General features: G+C 46.2%; 1 long non-coding RNA gene across 3 annotated transcripts; it reads left to right on the forward strand.

Moving 5' to 3' along the window:
- Positions 1-15,656: 15,656 nt before the first annotated feature.
- LOC131489971 (uncharacterized) lies at positions 15,657-18,922 on the forward strand. Of its 3 annotated transcripts, XR_009250864.1 has the most exons (4): positions 15,657-16,075; positions 16,226-16,375; positions 17,283-17,415; positions 17,779-18,922. It is a non-coding gene; the product is annotated as an uncharacterized LOC131489971 (long non-coding RNA). The 3 variants fall into 3 exon arrangements; XR_009250863.1 differs by having other exon boundaries at positions 15,660-16,075; positions 17,283-18,922; XR_009250865.1 differs by having other exon boundaries at positions 15,660-16,075; positions 17,287-18,922.
- The last annotated feature ends 3,478 nt before the right edge of the window (positions 18,923-22,400 follow it).

A 22,400-nucleotide genomic window follows, 5' to 3' on the forward strand; every position in this document is an offset into this window, starting at 1 on the left:
GCTGCTAAAATACAAATAATTGGAAAATGTTCCATCTATGATAAATGATTGCCTCTGGGTGTGGCAAGATAATAGGTGATTTTTATTTTCATGGTTTTTTTTACAAGTAGTCTTTTTTTATTTTTTTCATGTTTATTTATTTTGAGAAAGAGAGAGAAAGCAAGCAGGGGAAGGACAGAGAGAGAGAGAAAGAGAGAGAGAGAGAGAGAGAGAGAAAGGGAAAGAGAGAATCCCAAGCAGGCCCTGCACGGTCAGCATCGACCGTGAGATCATGACCTGAGCCCAAATTAAGAGTTGTACACTTAACCGACCGAGCCACCCTGGTGCCCCTTGTTCTTTAGGTGTTTCTAATGATTGATTCTCTTATCGTGCTGCTCACCAACCAGAACTTACTGTAAGCGCTAAGCAGTGACGGAAACATCTACAGAGAGGAGAGGTCTTGGGAGTCAGGTATACTTGCGTTCAAATCATAGCGTCATCTTTTATTTGCTGGATAACATTGGGCAAGCAACTCAGTGTTCATGTGTAAAATAGTAATGTGATTATCACAAGCCTTCCATGTTATTGTAAACACGAAAGAAAATAATATATGCGAATTACTTAGCACAGTGCCTGCCATCAAGTTCTCCACAAACAGTTCTTGTTAATTAAAAAAAAATTTGTTTTTTAATGTTTAATCTTTTGAGAGAGAGACAGAGCATGGGTGGGGAAGGAGCAGAGAGAGAGAGGGAGACACAGAATCCGAAGCAGGCTCCAGGCTCTGAGCTGTCAGCACAGAGCCCGACGCGGGGCTCGAACCTCAAGATCATGACCTGAGCCGAAGTCGGATGCTTAACTGACTGAGCCACCCAGGCACCCCAGTTCTTGTTAATTTTTAAAGACACAATGTTTCTTTCCTTTGTACCATCAAGGAAAGGACGGAAGACAAGTGCACAAGGACTCCAATACAAGACGTACGTGATGTGGGTAGAAAGAGGGAAGGCACGGTGTTATGGAAGTTGGAGGAGAGAGGGCTACCTCTGTTCTTGACATCAGGAGCTCACCCAACACCTGAACACGCACTAGGATGTGGGGGGGGGGGGGGCTACAGACGGAGTGGGCCTGGATTACAGAATTTACAGGAAGGCCATTCTAGATGGGGAAAACGGATTGAACCAAAGCATGAGGATTGGATAGAGGGTGTATACAGGGAAGAGCGAATGACTTAGTTTGAAGAGAAGGAAGAGTAAGGAAAAATGTCAAGAGATCTGGTGGCTCTAAAACGGGACCCAGGGGTCGGATCTTCATCACACATCCACAGCGGTGCTGGTAGAGGTGCCTTGGCAGAGACAGGATAAGACACTCAAAAGACCATTCTGCAACACTGCATAGAAAGGATTGAAAGGGAGACTTCCTAGCTGCTGGGGGAAAGGGTGCTGAGTTCAGGAGCCATTGAAATAACGCTACTTTCATGATTCCCCTGCTTAAAACCCTCTAGTGGCTCCTCATGCAGGAACAAGTCCAAAATGCTTCAGGTGGAGTTTTAGGGGGTGCCTTGGGTAGTGCAAAAGCCCTGAACTTTCTGCCTTCTGCCTACGCCTCTTGCTGGTTTTGTGGTATCTCTGTGCTCGGGCCACATGGGTCCCCCCACAGCTCCACCGGGTGTCCGGGCTATCCTGTTTCAGCCATCACGTTGGCCGTTCCCTCTTCCTGACACTCTTCTCCCAGCACGTGGCCCGGGCATCCCCCGCCCGGCATTCAGACCTCAGTTTGGCTGGCCCTCCCGCCAAAGCTGTCCCTGAGCCTCCAGTCCAGTTAGGCCCACCAGGTACATGCTCCCCGAGCACCTACAGTTCTCCTGGGCACACCTGTCATCATTTACATATTTATAATCTTACTGTGCCTAACCTTAGGAGGGCAGGGACGGAGGGCAGGGACGCGGTGGGCTCACAAACCACTCACCAGGTTCAAATGCATAGCAATAGACTTTCAGCAACTGCTTGTTGACTGCCGAACACAGTGAACAGTAATGAGATCCTTCCACTAGGATGATGGCAATGGACATGATGGAGAGGAGAGGGGAAATAAGAATTTGTAAGTCCTTGCCTGTCCCTCTCCAAATTGAATGCTCTAGAATAGGCGGTCAGTAGACCACGGATGAGACCCAACCGGGCCTGCTGCCTATTTTCATAAATGCGGTTTTACGCTCATTCGTGCAGGTATTGTGTGTGGCTGCTCCCTTGTTGTGCCAGAGGTGGGTACTTGCAACAGATAAAGCCTACAAAGCTGAAAATATTTACCGCCTGGCCCTATGCCAACAAAGTTTGCCAGCCTCCGCCCTGGAAGAAAGACTGCATAGAGCTTCGCCGTATTAACAACAGTGGTTATCGTTACGTGGCAGGATTAAAGATGAGTTTTATATTCTTCTTAATATCCCGCATTATTTATACTTTCTACAAAGAACATATATTTTTATAATCAGAGAAACAATAAAGGTTATTAAAAATCAGAGTGCCCTGCTCATTCTTTTTGGTTTTTTATTTGTAAGTGTTTTATACTTTTTTTTTTCTTTTCAGGAAAAAAATCTGTTCATCAGAGCAATTTGCTTTGCTAGCCTTGGGAGAACATAGTCAGACAGCCCTAAGAGCTAGAGGAAATTCCTGTTCCCCCCATTTCCTATACCACCGGGACTATGCCTTTCTGCTCTTTTAGGAGTCTGGCCTTTGATTCAGAGGATCAAGCTGAACGTTTGCACAAAACTTGGCTTTTCCAGCAAACATGCACCTGTCACACGCTTCACATGTCTCTGCTCAGCATCTTTATGAGGGTACCAGTTAAGAGCTAACAGTATTCTGATTGAGAAACGTTTTCTATATTAATAACAATGATTAATATTAATGAAAACTGTAAGATACAGACACAACTCTGAAGATTTACTTTAAAGTCTTAGCAGATGACTTTAATTAAAACAGAAAAGGAGGGCGCCTGGGTGGCTCAGTCAGTTAAGCATCCAGCTTCAGCTCAGGTCATGATCTCACGGGTTGTGAGTTTGAGCCTCACATCCGGCTCTGGGCTATCAGTGCAGATCCTGCTTCGGATCCTCTGTCTTCTTTCCTCTCTGCCCCTCCCCCGCTCTTTCGCTCTTTTTCTCAAAAATAAACAAACATTAAAAAAATTTTTTAAACAGAAAATGTATAGCCCAGATCTTTAAACATCTCGTAAAGAAAAACGAGGTCAAATTTCCCATTTATTTATTTATCTACCTATTTATGTTTTCTTTTTTTTTTTTTTTGAGAGAGAGAGAGAGAGAGAGAAAGCACACGCATGTGCACACACCCGAGCTGGGGAGGGGCAGAGAGAAAGGAGAGAGAATCCCAAGCAGGCCAGCACTGTCAGCTCAGAGCCGGATGTGGGGCTCGATCTCAGGAACCATGAGGCCATGACATGAGCTGAAATCAAGAATTGGACGTTTAACCAACTGAGCCACCCAGGAGCCCCTCAACTTTCCCACTTAGACACCCCTCTCCTTCCTTTCCTTCCAAAAAGTCTCAAAGTGATTTAAATAGATAGTTACTACAGAAATTTTCTGCTTCTAATTTTCCATTAGAATGAAAGCTCTGAGAACAAGAACATCGTCCGCATCATTCGTGACTGCTTGTTGGCACATAGAACCATAAGATGCACACAGGAGATGCCTGATAATAAATATTTGTTGAATCAATGAGTATTAGAGAAATAGGTAAGAAAACACTGGTTCCTGGGCAGAGTGGCCTTTTGCAAAACATAAGATGAATGCACACTTTTAAAAACACTTAGAAAACTAAGAAAAGGAAAAAGAAGGAGAAAAAACTCTGCTTGACCTGAAAGGTGTCATGGTTATTTGGTTGCATTGTTTCCTCCTTGTTTCCATGTACATCATTTTTCAATGTCATGTTCACCGTGTGTATACACAGTTGTCTTCCTTTTAAGGTGAATCTTACAGTGTGAGGATTTTCCACGTAATTTCAAAGTCTTTAGAGACACTAATTGTAACGATTATATGATACAGTGATGGAATTGCATTGCTTCCTCAGTAATTCCCGGTTTCTCTTCCTTTGCAATTATAAATAATGCTGCAATAAATACCTTTGTGCATTTGGCCATTTTTGAAAGAAAGCACTTGACAAGTGATACATCAGCTCAGAGAGCCTAGGTTATGCTACAGTAACAGGTAACCCCCAAATCTCTGTGCTTTCAACAACAATGGTTTATTTATTGCTCACGCTGGATGTCCACTACAGAAATGGAGAATCGGAATGAAGTCTTACAAAACTTAAGTTCCCCTCCATTCGGTTCAAGACATAGTTGTTGAGTGCGTGTTATAAGGCTCATGGCTAGCCCTGAATGTGTTGAAAAGATTTTCTGATGAGTCACAGACAAATGAAAACTGGGAGCTACTTTTCATAACACACTGTACAAGCGGCAGGAAAAAAAATCAATGAGGGCAAAAGATCATTTTTCTAGTCTAGTCATTTGTATGCCATGCTTGTGTTGTTTTACTTGTAAGTCTCTTTTCCCTGTCTGCTCTTAAAAACCCTCCTTCGTGTATAAAGGTCAGCCTGGCACGTCTCTGTGCCAGGGATACTGCCTGGGCAGACTCAGTGCCAGGCACTGGGATCACCAGCCTTGGTTTTGCAACACCCTTGTGCTCCTATGACCTCAAAAGCTGTTGTGAAATTTTCCAAACAAAACACATTTCAATTTACCAAAAACAATAAAATAAAACAAAAATGCCCTTTTGACATATCATCCTAACGCTAGGAATTTTCCTAAGGAAACATTCCACCTAAGGAAAAAATGATAGACACATGCAGATCTTTAGTGTAGATATTTGTAACAGCAAATGGTAGGCAAATTGTAGGATATTTATGAGACTGACTATCATGAAGGAGTAAACCTTAGTATGAAAGTTTCATAGATGCTGATGAGAATTTAAGGTCAAAGTGGGGGCATTTATGGTTTCTGCTTATGACTTAAGGTAAAAATGGGGGGAAGGGACAATAAGTTTCCATCTATGTTGTGCAACTAAGTATAACATGTGAATATACTTAAAAAAAAAAAAAAAACACCAGCAGGAAATACAGCAAATGAAATGGTGATTTGTGAATGCATGGGAATTCTGCACTAGTTTTAAAGATTTAATACCTGTTATTTTTGTTTTAATATTTGAAACAATAAACCATTTTTAAAAAGTACAGTAAAACCCATTCCTGAGAGGGACTCTGTGTCAAACTCATGTTTTTTAAAGTTGGAAATAAAGCCTCAGGTAGATAACGAATACTGTCCTGGGAAGCCAGCTCGTTAGCTCTCTTGGAAGCATCAATTCCTCCTTTGTCTGCTCTGTTCTTAGTCTCCATTACTCAGGAACTGAATTATTTAGATAAAATGTTTTGAAAAAAGGCAGTTTGGAGAAAGAGCACCCCTTGCCATCTGATCTCTGGTTGCCACTTGGCAAAACTTAGGACGTGAATGGATTCGAATACCGAGGCCCGCTTCTATACAAAAGGTGTGCGTCTACGTAACACAAGACATTTTCCAGAACTGACTGCACCCATCTTGCATTTGGCTACGGACTGGGCACAGAACAGACACCCAATACATTGCCGACAAACTGCAAAGGAGAAGAAATCATATATTGCTCACCGGAAACCCGAGGGAGGGAGGGGCTGTGTCCTCCGGAGCCACAGGCGTCACGCAGAGGTGGGCAGGAAGGACAAGGGGACCAGAAGCAGGAGCCCCTGCAGAGAGCATACCTCATCGCGGCCATCCCCAGGGAGATCTTCAGGATCCTTGAGCAAGGGCGGCCCCAGCGTGGATGGAGGCCAAGAGCTCTGCTCTGGGGTCTTCCTGCCGATTTTCACAGCCCTGTTGACGAAAGAAGGCAGGAGGTGGCTCACAAAGGCCACCGACCGCTGGACTCACGCAACTCATGTCAGTGTATCACATTCTTAATTGGAAGCTCTCTCCAGCCCCGCTGCCGAAGGCACAGACTCTTGGAACCACTATTTATCCTCGCGTCAAAAACTCTTTGGAAACGTTCCTGTGCTTTGCCATTTGAATCCATGATCCGCCAACAAGGCCAGAGACTTTTTTTTTTTTTTTTTTTTTTTGAGTAGTTTTAACAACTCCTCCTTTTGTTGGTGGTTTGTTCATTTTTGGTGTTTTCGGCTTGCCTGGAGCAGATCCAATGTCCTCGCTCAGTAAGCTGGACAGCCGGCACATCATGGCAACTGGAGCCTTCTAAATAATACTGATGGCTTCGGTCTGGGCAGCCAGTGGCCGCATGTCACGATGTCACCCTGGCTGTGCTCCTGCAGGCAGGGCGGTGGCTGTCGATGGCGGCATCTGGTCGTCTGCTTCTCTGGGCTGAGCCTGAACAGCGAAAGGACCAGCGTGGGTTTGTCAGGGACCCGGACGAGCCTTACAGAGACAATCAGCATGTTCTCAGGCCAGGAAGACTTGATGTACATGCCTTGAGCGACTGCTGTGTGATTGCTCGGGTCGAGCGGGCTCGAGAAGGCTCTGGATCAGGAACCTGGCCAATCTCCATGTGTTCTTTTACCCCAGTTTGTTGCAAATTGAGCTGAAATATGTCTATCCCTTGGGTGATTATACAGTTTCAGCTCCCTTTGCAAAATACCTTGAAGTCCTCAGTAGAGGTGAGCAAGCAATTGGTACATATGAGTAACGAGTTAGACTCGGCCTTTCCCTTTGGGTGGCCAGCAGGAAGTTTCTTCCCTTGTCACTCTGCGGTGACATCCCCGAGTGCTGACGTCTTCAGAATGACAGCTTCACCTGCATGCCCAGGTTTCGCTTTGCCTCTTAGAATCTTTTTTTTTTTTTTTTTTTTAATTTTTTTTTCAACGTTTTTTATTTATTTTTGGGACAGAGAGAGACAGAGCATGAACGGGGGAGGGGCAGAGAGAGAGGGAGACACAGAATCGGAAACAGGCTCCAGGCTCCGAGCCATCGGCCCAGAGCCTGACGCGGGGCTCGAACTCACGGACCGCGAGATCGTGACCTGAGCTGAAGTCGGACGCTTAACCGACTGCGCCACCCAGGCGCCCCTCTTAGAATCTTCTTTAACAAAGAAGCTTTCAAAACCAGCAACAGCAACAACAACAACAAAACCCTTTATTTAAATTATCTGAGGTCTCCTTTGCCAAAGACTTAAAAGATGCCAAGATTTCAGAAAACTGTGGGAAATGGACCCTCCACTGCCAAGTTTCAGGCAGGAGAGAACACTCTTTTCTGAGTGGTTTTCATCATCTGCTGTAATAAATGATTAATTTCCCCATTATATTACATTAAAGGGATTAAAAATGATACTACCCTCCTTTTATATCCAATTTTATGACTCACTTGTATCGTGGTGTATTGTAATAAAAATGGACCAGACAGTTAAATAAACTGCACCAGCAGAAGGCTTCTGTGTGATGGGCATTTCTTTTCACCCTTCCTGTTCACTGGTGGGGGTGGGCAGTTGGTGGCACGGGGTGGTGGGGGCGGGGAGGGAGGTTTTATTCTGAAACAGGGGCCCCCAGAGCTATGATGGGATCAGAAGCCAGTGCCTCTGGGGCCTCAGGCAGCTGGAGAAGCAATTCTACACCCCCCCTAGGGCGTAGGGCTTGATATACCTTCCTCTGTCCTACAAGCTCACTGTACCGGTTCCTTAGGGCTGCCTTAAGAAATCCCATAAACTAGGAGGTTCAGAACAACAGAATGTATTTTCTCACAGTTCTGGGGGCCAGAAGTCTGAAATCCAGATGTCTGCAGGGTCATGCTTCCTCTGAAGGTTCTAGGGAAGGAACTACTCAGCTCTCTCTTCTCATTTCTGGTAGTTACATGGTTTATGGTAGCATGACTCCTATCTTCACATGGTGTTCTCCCTCTGTATCTGTCTCCCAATGTCCCCTTTCTATAAGGACATTAATCAGATTACATTAGGGGTACACCCTAATGTAGGGTTCCATCATACCTAGTTGCATCCTCAATGACTCTATTTCCAAATATGGGTACCGTTCTGAGGTTCCAGGGGCGAGGACTTTAACATAGGAGTTGGGAGAGACAAAATTCGATCCATGGCCCTCTCCCACGTGGGCTCTTCCCTGACATTTCTCTTGTAGCTTCAGATTCTCCCTCCCAAAGCTGCAGGTCAATCGGCATTTCAGTCAGGCTTTTCAATTCATATCCTGAGATCGATTCCCCTCCCCTGGCCCCACGCCCTTTGAAGAGGAGAAAAGTTAGCTTGTAGGAAAGCCCAGGTATAGCTGAGGAACCCCAAACTTAGTCTGTGTCTTCCCTGTTATTCCTACCTCCTCAGATTACAACTGTCTATCCAAATCCCCTTTCAAGTACCAATCTGGGATGTATTCACCCTGAAGGAACGAAGCACAGAATTGTGGAATCTTCGTGTTAGATCTCACAGTTCACCTGGCCCAAATCCCTTCCCACAAATGACCTTGACATTTCTGCTACCAGAGTCTCAAGCCCAGTGAATGATGTTCACTGTGGAATTCTGGACCCTGGTGACCAAGAAGGACAGGCTTTGTGCAGGGGCAGGAAGGGCTGATTATGAGATTTCTGATGTTACACCCACGAGGCCAAAACCATGTGGGTTTTCATGCCTGACATTCAAACAGCATCTTCGTTGGAGGCCGAGATTCTGAAGAAGGGCGGTGGGTAGGTGGGGAATGGGTGAGAATCCCAGAATTACCTGAAGGCTGACAGAGGATGACCCCCGTACCACCGTCACACTCCGATACGCTCTGCCTTAGAGGTCACAAGTACGTTTGAGCCCTCAGTCCTGTTGGAGGGGGGCGTACATTGAAATTCTGCTCCGGGAGCTCACGATGCTTTGATGTTTAGCCCCTCCTCCGCCTCGATCAGGAAAAGCTATTCAAAGTGATTACTGATATACTTAAATTCATATCTGCCATATCTGTGACTGTTTCCCATCAGTTACCCTTGTTCTTTGCTCCAATTTTTGTCTCCCGCTTTTTTTCTTCCTTTTGTGGTTTTAATTGAACATTTCATATGATTTCATTTTCTCTCTTTGGCACATCAGTTCTGTTTCTTTTTTGAACTTTGTAGTGGTTGCCCTAGAATTTGCAATATATTTTTACACGAATCCAAGTTCACGTTCCAACAATACTATACCAATTCACAGGCAGTGTCAGTGCCTTGTAATAACAAAATAATCCTAATTCCTTCTGCCTGTCCCTTGCCTTCATTCGTTTCACTTATATATAAGTATATATAGTTGAATACATTGTTGCCATCATTATCTTGAACAAAATGTTATCTGTTTGATGGTTAAAAATAAAAAAAAATAGGGGCACCTGGGTGGCTCAGTCATTTAAGCATTTGACTTCTGCTCAGGTCATAATCTCACGGTTTGTGAGTTCGAGCCCTGCATTGGGCTCTGTGCTGACAGCTCAGAGCCTGGAGCCTCCTTTGGATTCTGTGTCTCCCTCTCTCTCTGCCCCTCCCCCGCTCGCTCACCCTCTCAAAATAAATAAACCTTTTTTTTTTAATCTTAAAAAAAAAATAAGTATGTTATCTTTGTTTGTTCCTTCTCCAATGTTCTTTCTTTATGTAGACCCAGTCCCAAGCAGGCCCCGCCCTGTCAGCACAGAGCCCGACGTGGGGCTCCAACTCATGAACTGTGAGATCATGACCTGAGCCGAGATCAAGAGTCAGATGCTTACCTGACTGAGCCACCCAGGCACCCCCCGGTTAACAATGTTTTTTATTTCTAGCATTTCTTTTGGTTCTTTCTTAGGATGCCTGTCTTTCTGTGAACACTACCCATCTTGTCATACATTCTGTTAACTTTATCCATTAGCACACTTAGCACATTCACCATAGTTATTTAAAATGCTCAGTCTGAGGGGCGCATGGGTGGCTCCGTCGGTTAAGCGTCCGACTTCGGCTCAGGTCATGAACTTTGTGAGTTCAAGCCCTGCAGCGGGCTCTGTGCTGACAGCTCAGAGCCTGGAGCCTCCTTAGGATTCTGTGTCTCCTTCTCTCTCTGTCCCTCCCCCGCTTGCGATCTGTTTCTGTCTCCTAAAAATAAATAAACATTAAAAAATTTTTTTAATTCTCAGTCTGATAATTCCAACATCCCTGCCATGTCTGGTTCGGATACTTGTTCTGTCTCTTCTCACCTTCTGATATGCCTTATTATTTTTTCTAGGTAGCAGGTATGCATGGTGTCCTGGGTAAGAGGAACGGATATAAACAGGCCTTTAGCAATGTGGCGGGGTGGCGGGGAAAGGGAGGTATTCTGCAGTTCGGGGCCAGGTGTCAGTCTCCCAGGGAGCCTGTGCCTCTGGACTGTGAACTACACAAGTGTTTCCCAGCTTTTCTCTCCCCTTAGGTGGATCAGGCTGGTGTGAACAAGCCAGAGCTGGGTATTCCCTTCCCCAGGTCAGACAGGCCCTGATGAAACCCCAGCAGGTGAGGCTCTGGTTAAGCAGTCTTCCCCCGGGGCAGGCCTTGTTAAGAACACACTGCTCTGCTGTATTTCAAAATGGTTCCTCACTTCCCCCGCCTGCCTAAAGCAGGAGGGCATTTTCTCCGGTATTTAAGGTGGGAACCCGGTGGACGTAAATCTCACTATGTTGTCCACAATCAGCCTACCACAATTGCGCAATTACATCTCGGGTTTTCCCAACCCCAAGGAGGGGACATTAACGTCTCTGCTTACAGCCGGCGGCAAGGAGACCCAGGGGAGGATCGTGGAAGAACATTCTCTGTTCGATGTAACGTACCTATTTCTCAAGCTGTGTGATTTTCTTTTAATAACCTTTCCCCTCATTCTTAAAGGAATACATAGTCATCGTAGAAAACTTTGGAAAAATCAGAAAAGCCTGTTTTTTAATTGCTATATATATAATCCCCCCCCTTTTTTTTTTAACCCAGAGAGCATTACTGCTAATATTCCTATATATTTTATTTCTGATTAGACAGATAGATGGTGGTCAGTTCATAGAATAGGGTTGATATTGTAGATTACATTTTCATATTCTACTTCTTCCAACTAAAGTGCTATTATGATTGTCTCTTATACACATCACATTCAGTGGCTTCTTAATTGTATATTGTTAGGATTTCCTACAATTTTGTTAACTGTCCCTTGTTTGGGAACTTTAGGTTTGGTAATTTGGGGGCATAAATATTTGATAACATTTGATGATTTCCTTTGTGTAGTATTCAAAAAATGGGATTTTTTTTAATCTTTGGCATTTGAGAGAGGGTCAGTCTGCTCTTTTTTTTAAGTTTGTTTGTTTGTTTAAAGAGAGAGAGAGAGAGAGAGAGAGACCATGTGCACACAGGGGAGGGGTAGAGAGAGAACCCCAAGCAGGCTCTGTGTTGTATGCTGTGAGCTTGGAGCCTGACAGGGGGCTGGAACTCATGAATTGTGAGATCATGACCTGAGCTGAAACCAAGAGTCAGACACTGAACCGACTGAGCCACCCAGGCGCCCCCCAAAAAGTGGGATTTCTGAGTTAAAGGGCATGAGCATTTGAAAGGATCTTGATAAACACTGCCAATTTATTTCCAGGGAATTTGTACCTGTGTCCCTTGCACATCCTAGTGTTGTTTTCCATGGTATTACAACTGCCCAACATATTGGTGGACAGTTCTTCGTGGAGTAAAAGGCCGTTGTCCTGCTGTGGAGGGGATATGGAGAGGACATTCCCATCATTTTTGTTATGACACAAGGATGTTGATAAGCCCACAATGGCAGCACCCTCCTCTTTTACTCAAATGCTTTGGTTATTTTTTTCCCCCCACTGCTTCTGTAGAAGGCTAGTGAGCACAAGACCAAGAGGTCAGAGAGAAGAAAGCATTGGCAGAAATCAGTTACCTGTTGGTTTTTTCCCTAAATAAACCCATTCATAACAAGGAGATGGGAAAGGAGGAGATGAAATGAACCAAAATGATTGTTAGTGGCTCACATTTCCCCTCAACAGATCACATAACAAATGCTGCAAGAGGCAGATATTTAACATCAACAGAACCATTATTTCATGAACCAGGAGACCGGGTGATGCTGGAGGAAATGCTGGCCAAATCAGTGCTTAGATTGATCCCGACGCCACTTCTAGAAAAAAATCAGTGTTTGCAGGACCCACAGCTGTCCTCAAGGGACCTGGGAAAACCTCTCTGGCAAACCCTCTTTCCTAATCCCTCTGTTTCACGAAGCGTTTACTACTGAAAGAGTTTAGCTACTTTAAGAAGGTACAACCACAACCCAGCTTATTACCTAAAACATAATGAACAGAGTGAGACTTTTGCTCATTACATTCTCCTCTTTCCACCTTTGCACCCCTACACCCAGAAATAGCAATGATTCATGATTTAGTGTTTATCATTCCCATGCATTTCCTATGGTACACAGGCATGTATCCCTAAGCAAAATATAGCCTCCCTTCTCACATTGCTTTGAACTTTTAGAAGGATACTGAATGCTTCTTGCTGCAATTTGCTTTTGTTCCACAAACTGTCCATGAAACTTACTCATGTTGAACATGAGTTTGGGTTCATTCATTTTTGCTGTTTAATACTCCTTCGTATGTAAATGCCACTTATTCATCCGATCTCTAATGGTGAAGATTTAGGCGGTTTCTGGTTTTCCATTATTAAAAACGATGTTGCCGCATATAATCTTGTACACAATCTTGGGCATCTTCCTCTGGCTTTCTCTATAGCTGTGGCCAAAATGTCTGCACAGCATTCACTTTTGTAGATATTGTTCATTTGCTCTTCAAGACAGCCGTGTCTTCAAGCGCCCGCTGTCTACAATCTCATCAGTTCAGTAGTACCGGTTTAAAGTCTTGTTATTCTGATAGACTATAACTCGCACGTCCTCAATTACTACTTTTAGCATTTTCGGTTGTGTTTATTGGCTATTGGTGCTGCCTCTGTGAAGCCCTGCATGTTCATATTGTTTGCTTATTTTGCTTTTTAGGTTGTTCACCTCATTTTTGAATAGACAAATTTGAACAGAATGAGTATCACGATCAACCCTGAAAGAGGGAGAGCCATGACCCAGGGGCAGCATTGGGAGAAGTGGCCGATGCATCTGAGTGGTGGTGATAGGCCATTGTTTAGCCATCAGCAGATGGAACCACAACTACTCCCCCCACCCCCTGCACCCCTGGCCTTCTCCCCTGGGTGAGGAGCCCAGCAAATCTCCCAGATTGCTGTACTTTAGGAATGACTCTGGAGAACCGAATCAGTCTAGCTCCTCTGACGAACTGGTTCAGCGCTCTTTACTACAGGCATCAAAATCCAGCTCTTAGCTAATGTAAATTGAAACGGAATTTATTGAAAGACTGCCATCAATGCTGAAAGAGTCAGAGAACCAGGCTTGGACAAGGGTTTCGGAAGCAGGGAGGCTATCCCCAAGCATTCCACAGAACTGGACTGACGGGGACACCTTCCCCAACCCAGACACTGGACAGCACCACTGACTGTGACACTGGGAACCACGGTGGTGACTTGTGACTTGTCCAAAGACATTTCACTGTTGTAGTGAGAACAAAAGGCCAACCTGAGTGCGTTCTGGAGAAAATGGAAGGAAAGGTGGTGGAAATAGCCCCATATAGAGAAGTTCCTGTAAAGGAAGGCAGAGTAATGAGGATATAGCTACAGGGTATGTGGGGTCCATGCTTTTTTGTTTTTTGTTTTTAAAGATGGGGAATATGACAGCAAATCGGTGTGCTCACAGGAGGGACCCAGGGCCAAAAAGAGAGCAAATAGTCATAGGAGCAGTTTTGAATAGTGGGAGGGGAGGGGATACTTTGTATTGGGAGGAAGGACAGAATCCAAAGAAGATGAAGTAAATAGGACAGATATAGGGAGACGAGAGATGGAGGGATGTGGTACCTTAGGAGTTCTTTGCTGAAGTCTTCTATTTTTTGGGTGAAATGAGATCAATTGTCATTAATTAAGAGGGGGGCAGGGTGTTGAAGGTTTGGGAACAGGAGAGAAACAGATACAGCAATCAAATTTCAAAGGTTTTTGTTTTTATTCCTGATATTTTTATATCCCACGATAAAAATCAAATGAAAAAAAAAATCTCTTAAAATGTTCACAAATGGGACGCCTGGGTTGCTCAGTTGGTTAAGCATCTGACTTTGGCTCAGGTCACAATGTTGCAGTGCGTGAGTTCGAGCCCCGCGTCGGGCTCTGTGCTGACAGCTCAGAGCCCGGAGCCTGCTTTGGATTCTGTGTCTCCCTCTCTCTCTGCCCCTCCCCTGCTCACACTCGCTCTCTCAAAAATGAACAAACATTAAAAAATACTTTAAAATGTTCACAAATGAACAAAAGGGGGTAATGTTAATTACATATATCGTTTTCTCTTTGGAATCGACTGCTAACCCCTAAGAACAGCTTCTCTATCAAACACCGTCAAACTTTGCAGAATTTCTACAAACCACAATCTGTTTACCTTTCTCCAGAAACAAAAGTGACAGAACAGTTAATATCTGCTTGTCCTAAGCTTAAAGTCCAAATTGTAATATTTATTCTGACTAACCTTCAGAGAATGACAAAGGAATCTTTCAGCGCAAAGGGAAAAATTTAACCAATGACAACAGTCTGTGACAACAGGCTACATTTAAGAGAAAAAGGGATGAATCCAGAAACAGCTGGGTTTGCTCTTTTGGAACTAGAAATGGTCTTTTTATCCTAGTAGAATCAGAATAACCTTCCGTGGATGTGTAAACAGCACCAGTGACTCTGCCTACCACAGAACCCAGGATGCCAAGCACCGTGGGTGTTTCAAAACTGTTTTGAAACTTACCACCCACACTAGGCCACCTCCCTGCGCCCAGTCAATTTCAACAGAGGCCTGGTGGTGCAATGTTGATATTCCCCTGGCAGAAACTCCTTTCCAGAAGCTATAGGATGGGGCAGGCTTCTTAGGCGCAGATTCGCCACACCGTGATTTGATAGCGTGTGGCACACTTGTAAATAAATACATTCCATTCGAAAATTTACTTTGAGCACAACATTTTGCCAGGCCATACATTTTCTCACGGGCTCCTTCCCCCCACATCATGCCTCTGATACTGCTTGCTACAAACGCCCATGGAAGTGTGGATTTGAGGACCGGTGCTTTGTTCTGTCATTGGACCGTTTCCACCCCCAGCCTGATTTCTTTCAGGGCTGATCAGATGTCTGTAGAGATCTGCGCCTGTGGACTCATGTTAATCTGTTAATTGAGTTAGACCTTCACTTGGCTCTATCCTGTGTCTCACAGTGAAACGCTGGCTGCAGTGAGGTTTGTGCTGGTTGAAAGCATGAGAGCTGATGAATTACAGCTAGAATGTGACATTGACCACAGTTAGTCATCAAAGGGGGAGGCACTGCTCACTCTCAGACCTGCAGAGCTCACAGAACAGGCCCCCGGGGGGCTTGGGAGCATTGGTGACCTGCAGTCAGCGTCCCCTTCTTCTGGAAGCCTTGACACACAGCACGTAGTGCGTAGTGCGGGGCTGAGGGGCATGACTCAGCACCCTGGCTCCACTCCTGGGAGGCTCTCTCCATCCCCCAGGACTGCAGTTTCAATGCTATCCTCTGTGACTCAGCTGTCACCACCTCTTTGGGCAAGTTCCACTGCAGGTTTTGTGGGCCAGCGCTCTTGACCGAGATGCAAAGGCCTTATCAGCCAAGCAGATGGCTGGACCAGCTGCCACTTCCCAGGGAGACCAGGAGTTTCCCCCTGGGTCAGCAGGGAGGGGTTTCCTGCGAGGATCCCACGTGCCAAGTCCTCGGGGATGCAAGACATTCTGAGGATGTGACTTACACGGGGAAGCTCACCAGGACTTCTCCGATTCGATATAAATAACTCTGCACTGGCAGATGGGGCGCGAGCCAAGTAGTAATGAATACTAGGACAAACAAACAGGCCTCCGGGATGCCGGCCCAGCCGCTCCAAACCACAGTTGGCAACAGGTTTGGAGGTGGCAGTGGGCGAAAATCGTACCAGCAACACTGCAGTAATCCTCGGGAGCGAACGCAGGGAAGCTCTCTCCAGAGCGTGAGTGTGGATCATTAGGAACGGCCTTACCGCAGGGAACTGGAGCATGCGCTTAAAGGGGGGTAGCTGTGAAGCATGTTAATTTGCCTGATTGGGTGCTTACCTATTAACCGGCAAATCAGGACTTACAGAGGGGACACTATTTCCCAGGTGCCCTGCTTGAGAGACAGCAAGAGTCATGAGACCGCTCCCGGCCCGCCTTTGGCAAACAAGAGTCTATAATTATGCAGACGTGCATGGGAGCAGAAGGAAATCCTGGATTGCGTCTAGCAGTATCGTATGCTGCACAACAAATCCTGTGTAAAACGGGCTCTTTATGGCATTGTTGGGATCCTGTTAAGTGAGGGTGGGGGAGGGGAAGCGAGAGGGATCTAGAGTAGGAACATTGGGGAACAAGGGAATACAGGAGGCGGGATTGCCTTGAGCTCCAAGGCCAGGGGTGGCGCGGTAATGATGGTAATGAGGCAATGACGAGGGTAGGAACAGGCCAGCAGCCAAAGGTGACGGGGAGGAGAAATGGAGACTCCTGCATTACACTCAGACGGGGTCCCCGCCCTCAGTAGAAGCGGACTCACATCGTCTCAAGATCAAAGCAGCCCCATCTTAGACCCTCAGGATTTCTCCCACATTAGGATCAACCAAAGATCCTGAAACCTACAAGCAAACAGGCCACCATGAGTGAGAATCAGTAGAAATTATGAGTCACGGAATGCAACTTCCTTCCTTTAGGTAATGAAATGAGCAGATGCAAAAATATATAAAGTGACAATGTGTCCAGTATGTAAAGACTGAAAGAAAGAGAAATCATAAAGATAGACAAGCTATAAGAAACTATAAAAAAAAAAATGACCAGGAGGATTTGGGGGGGAGAAATTTTTTTTTAAGTCAGTGTGAAAAAATGAAAAATAGAAATGTGAAAGTTAAAAAAAATGCACCGTGTTGAGTGGGTGAAACAGCAAATTAAAATATAGCTGAGGAGGTCACTTTATTCCTTGAACAAATACGTATTTAATATCTGCCACAAGTCAGCTACCATTCGAGACTGGGGGACCACAGCCAGTGGACAAAACAGACGAAAGTCGCTGTGCACACATAGGTTACAGAATAGATTATGACAAGTCAGTAAAATACAGAGCATGATATTTTGAGAACATAACTCAGGGAAGGAGAATAGAGAATACTGAGTGGGAGCAGAGCCGTATTTGAGATAGGAAGGACAGAAAACCACCTCGCCGAGACATGTGGGTAAAGATTTGAAAAGGAGGAAGGAGCAACCCATGAGAATATTGAAGGGGAAGACCACTGCGGACAAAGAGAACAGCAAATACCGCGGCTCAGAGGTAGGGTGCACCGGCTGTATTTGACTTCCTTAGCAGAGGTCAGTGTGGGCGGAAAAGTGGGGGGCCGGGGGGGGGGGGTGCGTCTAAGAGGTAATGGGAGGCAGGTCCTGGGAAGTTTGCAGAATAAGAGCACATACACCAGGCAGCAATCACACTTCAAAGGCCCATGTGAAGTTAATGGTTATGACTTTATATTTGAATTTAGCTGTAAAATGTGGCTTGAGAGCAATCCCTAAAGCTCCTTCCGTGCTGGCTTATCTGACGGGTCTTCTCTCGTGTCCGGAGTCGGTTCCTCCCTTTAGTCCATCTTTGATCTTTTCCCTGACCCTCATCCTTGTTCCTACCTCCCTCTGCCCTACATAGAACTGACATTGCATCATGGTAACTGTTTTCTGCCTTCAACCAGGAACCCCTCAAGCACGACGAGGAGCCGTCATCCTTGAAGGCAATGCTCAATAAATTGAACTGCACTCTATACAATCCCACCAGACTATTGTAGGAAAGGGCTAAATGGCAACCGTTTGCAAGAAGATTCTTTCGGTGCTGTCGCCAGATTTGGTTTGTCTTTAAGCACCCTGCTGAATGTGCAATCAATATTTCAGTAATTATGTACAAATAGTTCTCATTATAAATCAAAGTTGTTATTACTGCCTTAAGCTTTGGCCTTGGTCTCTTTTCTGGGAGACCGGGCTGTTTTCCCGGAGTCGGCGGCCTCAGCTGGCTCCCATGCCGCTCCCCTACAAAGCTGCACGCCGGGGTTAGCTGGTTAAGGAGGACAGAAACCAGTCTCCGGACACAGCTGGAGTAAATCTTAAGCACAACACTCACCAGCGAAGAGGAGCGGGCCTCTGCTCCTAAATGCAGGATTGTGGCTAGAAGGCCACCATGACCCCTAAGAGCACAAAACTCTCTGAGGAATTATTGAGACCTAAGGTCACTCGACCTGAAGAAAGCTCTGGAACACGAACTGCAAGGCAGAGTTGTCCCAGTTGATGTCCTCCTGTCATTGGCCCCTAGGGGCTGGTCAGTCACAGGGTGCTTCCTGCATGGGGCAGGGTGCTTGCGGGCGTAGGGGATACCCCCCAAGCAAGGCAGGCTCTGTGTGCCAGGCCAGCTGTCCAGAGAAACAGCTCCAGGCAGCTGGGGGACAGGTGCGCTGGCCAGGGAAGGGGCACCTAGATTAGCACCCAGGCCAATCAGCGCACACTCCCTGGAGATTCAAACTAGAACCAGAAGGCTTAGCCAACAAAGATGAAGGGAAGCACAAACTCTGTACACTTTTTCTTCTTTCCCCACAAGGAATTAGGCTTAGTTGCAAACCAAGACAAAAGGGTTCTTCAGGGAGTGGTGTCCTTAAGATGAGGAAATCCACAGGTAGCCCAACCTTTTCATGAAAGTTCTTGTCCCGTCACTAGCAAATGGCTCAGCTGTATCTGAACCTGTTCAAAGCACGAGAATACATAGTGTTCCTTCTCGCCAGGGGGTCCTACCTCTGAATTCTCTATAACCGCCCGCATTTCTGGCCATGGCAATTTCAACTCCCTAAATGTGCCCCGGGTGGGAAGAGAATCCAGATGCATCCGTGACCAAGAGTAGGAAACCTTACCTCAGAGGCCAGGGCCCCAGATGATGACCCATTCCTTCATTTCTCAGTCAGAGAGAGCCGTCCTCTGAATCGACGGCAGAGTCAACACCAGCCACGCACATAGGCTTTGATTTGACTTCTTACGGTCAAAAGGAAAAAGATTGCCATCTCTCCATTTTTATCACAACATTGAATCTGCCATTATTGTCCACGGAGCCTTTGTTTCGAGCCCAGCACAGATATTATAAGAGGGCTCACTAACTACTCTTTTTAAAAGACCAATCAGTGTGTCCAAACCTCTGCTGTATACTCCCTTCTTGTTCGAAGCGACATTCATGCACCTCTCTGGGTCCTTGTGCACTGGACCCGTGGAGAACCCACCTGACTTGCTTCCCCCCACCCCCACCCCTGGTTCTCACATGGGTCACCTCGAGACACCTGCATATTCTATTCCCTTCTTGCCTTTGGTTCAAAATAAATTACAAACCCTAAAGATTCTAAGAAGAGATGAAAACAAAAACCCAATTTATCCAAAGAACTAGTCATTTACCCCCTGGAGGTATGATTAGCTCACGTCTTACGCTGAACCAGGGTGCTGAATTAAAACAACAACAACCACCAAAACCCAAAAAACAAACCAAAAAAACACGTGTTAAATATATAGTTAAGCCTTGACCTCTAACAGATGACTAATGGGTGTTATGCTGTGTTTTCTTTCTTGTTAAATTCCCAGAGATAATTATTTACTCAATAAAGTTTAAACAGTTACCATAGCATAATTGGAAGCTGACAGTAGTTTTCTCTCCCGCCCCTTCCCAGCTGCAGTTGATGCAGTCAACATAGTAGACAACAGGATTATTAGCCTGCGTCTACAACTTTGTGACAATTTATGGGGAGGAAATCCACAGGCCTCATCTTCTCTAACAGCCCTCCTGAAGGTGCCCCTTGTCAATTGTTCCCTGACCTGAGCTGTCGCCCTCTTACTTCTAACGGATTCATTTTCCCCACTCCTCAGGAAGGGGGGCTGTTTTGCAAGCTTGCCAGCTGGGAAGGGGAGACCAGCGGGCTACAAGTTCTCCGCTTTTTCATGGGCAAGCTTTTCGGGGCTGGGAGGAGTCTGAGCCATCCAAGAGGACCACTGGGCATCTGAGGGTAACCTGAGTGCTAAATGGGTTTCAAGATTAGGACATATTAGGAAGAGATGGGACCTGGGTGATCACAGAGGACTCCCTGCCCATCCTGCCGGTTCAGGAATGGTGAAAACAAAGCATAGGTTTGGTGCCCATCTAGAGAATACAAAATGGCCCTTCCTGGAACCCGTTTGAAGGCAGTAATGTTTCAGCCGTGTTCTGTGCTTCTGGGTAGCTCCTTCCGTTACGGGGCTAGGCAGGGGAGGCTACCAGGAAGGAGATGTGAGCAGTCCCAAGGTTTCTATCTATCTGGGCCAGCCAGCCCTTTGTGCGGCATGAAATAGCCGCTGCCTTTCTTGGAAACCCACAGCCACAGGTCTCACTGCCTTTTCTCCTGGCGCACAAAGGGCCTTCCTCTATCTGCATGTTATTGCTACAGACATCCAATGGCTACCACGCCAGTCTGCAGAACTTCCCTGGCCCAGCAGTGCCTCTGAGTCATCCTTAGCGAGACAAGAGGAGTAAAGAGGCAGATGAGCAGGGCACAAGTGAGCTTTGTCCCGGGGAAGAAGGTAGAGGGAAAGGGCAACATACCAAAGGCCCAAGGGATGCAAAGACACTGCTGGCAGATGCTCTGTCCTCCTTTTCATTTGTTTCTGTTGATCCCTCCCTTCCTCAAGTTTTCAGGGATCAGCCCCTGCCAGCTGGGAGCCCAAGCTTAGAATCGAGTGGTTCTCGGGGGAGCCTAGGGGGGCTCAGTCGGTTAAGCATCCGACCTCAGCTCGGGTCATGATCTCACGGTTCGTGGGTTCGAGCCCCGCGTCGGGCTCTGTGCTGACAGCTCGGAGCCTGGAGCCTGCTTCAGATTCTGTGCCTCCCCCGCCCCTCCCCTGCTTGCTCTCTCTCTCTCAAAAATAAATAAACATTAAAAAATGTTTTTAAAGAATTGGGAGCAGATTTATCATTTGGAAGGTGTATTCGTTTCCTAGGGCTGCCGTAACAAATTACCACAAACTGGCGCCTTAAAATAACAGAAATGGCGGGGGCACCCGGGTGGCTCAGTCAGTTAAGCGTCCGACTTTGGCTCAGGTTGTGATCTCACGGTTTGTGAGTCCGAGCCCCGCATCGGGCTCTCTGCTGTCAGCACAGAGCCTGCTTCAGATCCCCTGTCTCTCTAAATAAATAAATAAGCATTTTTAAAAAAAGAAGTAACAGAAATGCATTTTCTCACAGTTTTAGAGGCCAGAAGTCCAAATCAAGCCGCTGGCAGGTCCACACTCCCTCTGAAGGTTCTAGGGGAGAATCCTTCCGTGCCTGTGCCTGGCTGCTGGTGGTTGCTCACTATCCGTGCCTTTTCCCGGGTTGTAACGCGTTACTGCCATCCCCTTCTGTGGTCACATGGTCTTCTTCTGCGTGTCTCTCTTTTAAGGACACGCTCGTTGGATTCAGGGTCCACCCGAATCCTGTATGTTCTCACCTCAACCCTACCCTTCACGACATCCTGAAGTTCCGAGTGGACGTGAAATTTGGGGGAAACGTTATTCAACCCAGCACAGGGGTTGAGGCTCCTTATACGTTCCTAGTCCTGGAAGTCACTAATGTTGACAGTGGGGGAGTGGATGCCATGCAAGGGGATAAAGAACACAGCTGGTGCTCAACATACCTCCCTCACCACCGTATTCCTACGTCTGAGTTTCCCGACAAACAATTTCCAAGCAATTTGACTCACTCTTCAAGACTCAATCCTCTGAGACATGGCAAATATCTCTGAGGGATAATTTCTCAAGCTCCAATTCTTAGGGGGGTGGGGAACATTAGAATCATCTGGCTGGTGGGGGGGGGGTGGGGTCTTTTACAAAGAACACCTGTTCCAGGAAGTCTGCAAGGGGTGGGTGGGAAGGTGTGCCTTGCAAAGGAATCATTTACGTTGTAAACCGCTGTCACTCTACAAACGTTTTACGTGTCTCAGGTGTGGAACTTCTGTTTCGAACCATGGTTACCCAGAGCCTGGCCATCGGCTGCCCTGAGCGCTTTGTCTGGGGGCTGGGGAAAGCTGTGGGGGGAGGGGTAGAAAAGAGAAAACATACCAAGCAGCAGCCCACTGGAAGGCCAGACCACCCAAATTTCACTCTTTTTACGTTTTCTAGAATAATAAGCCTCAGATGTGTAACAGGACAGCAAATCCCAGGTTGGCCCACTGTTTGAAATCGTGCGTCAATTATGTACCCAAGCAGCGGGCTGTGTCAGGAAGGATTCTGAGGCCGCATCTG

Source organism: Neofelis nebulosa, chromosome 11 (assembly GCF_028018385.1).
Source record: "Neofelis nebulosa isolate mNeoNeb1 chromosome 11, mNeoNeb1.pri, whole genome shotgun sequence".
Lineage (NCBI taxonomy): Eukaryota > Metazoa > Chordata > Mammalia > Carnivora > Felidae > Neofelis > Neofelis nebulosa.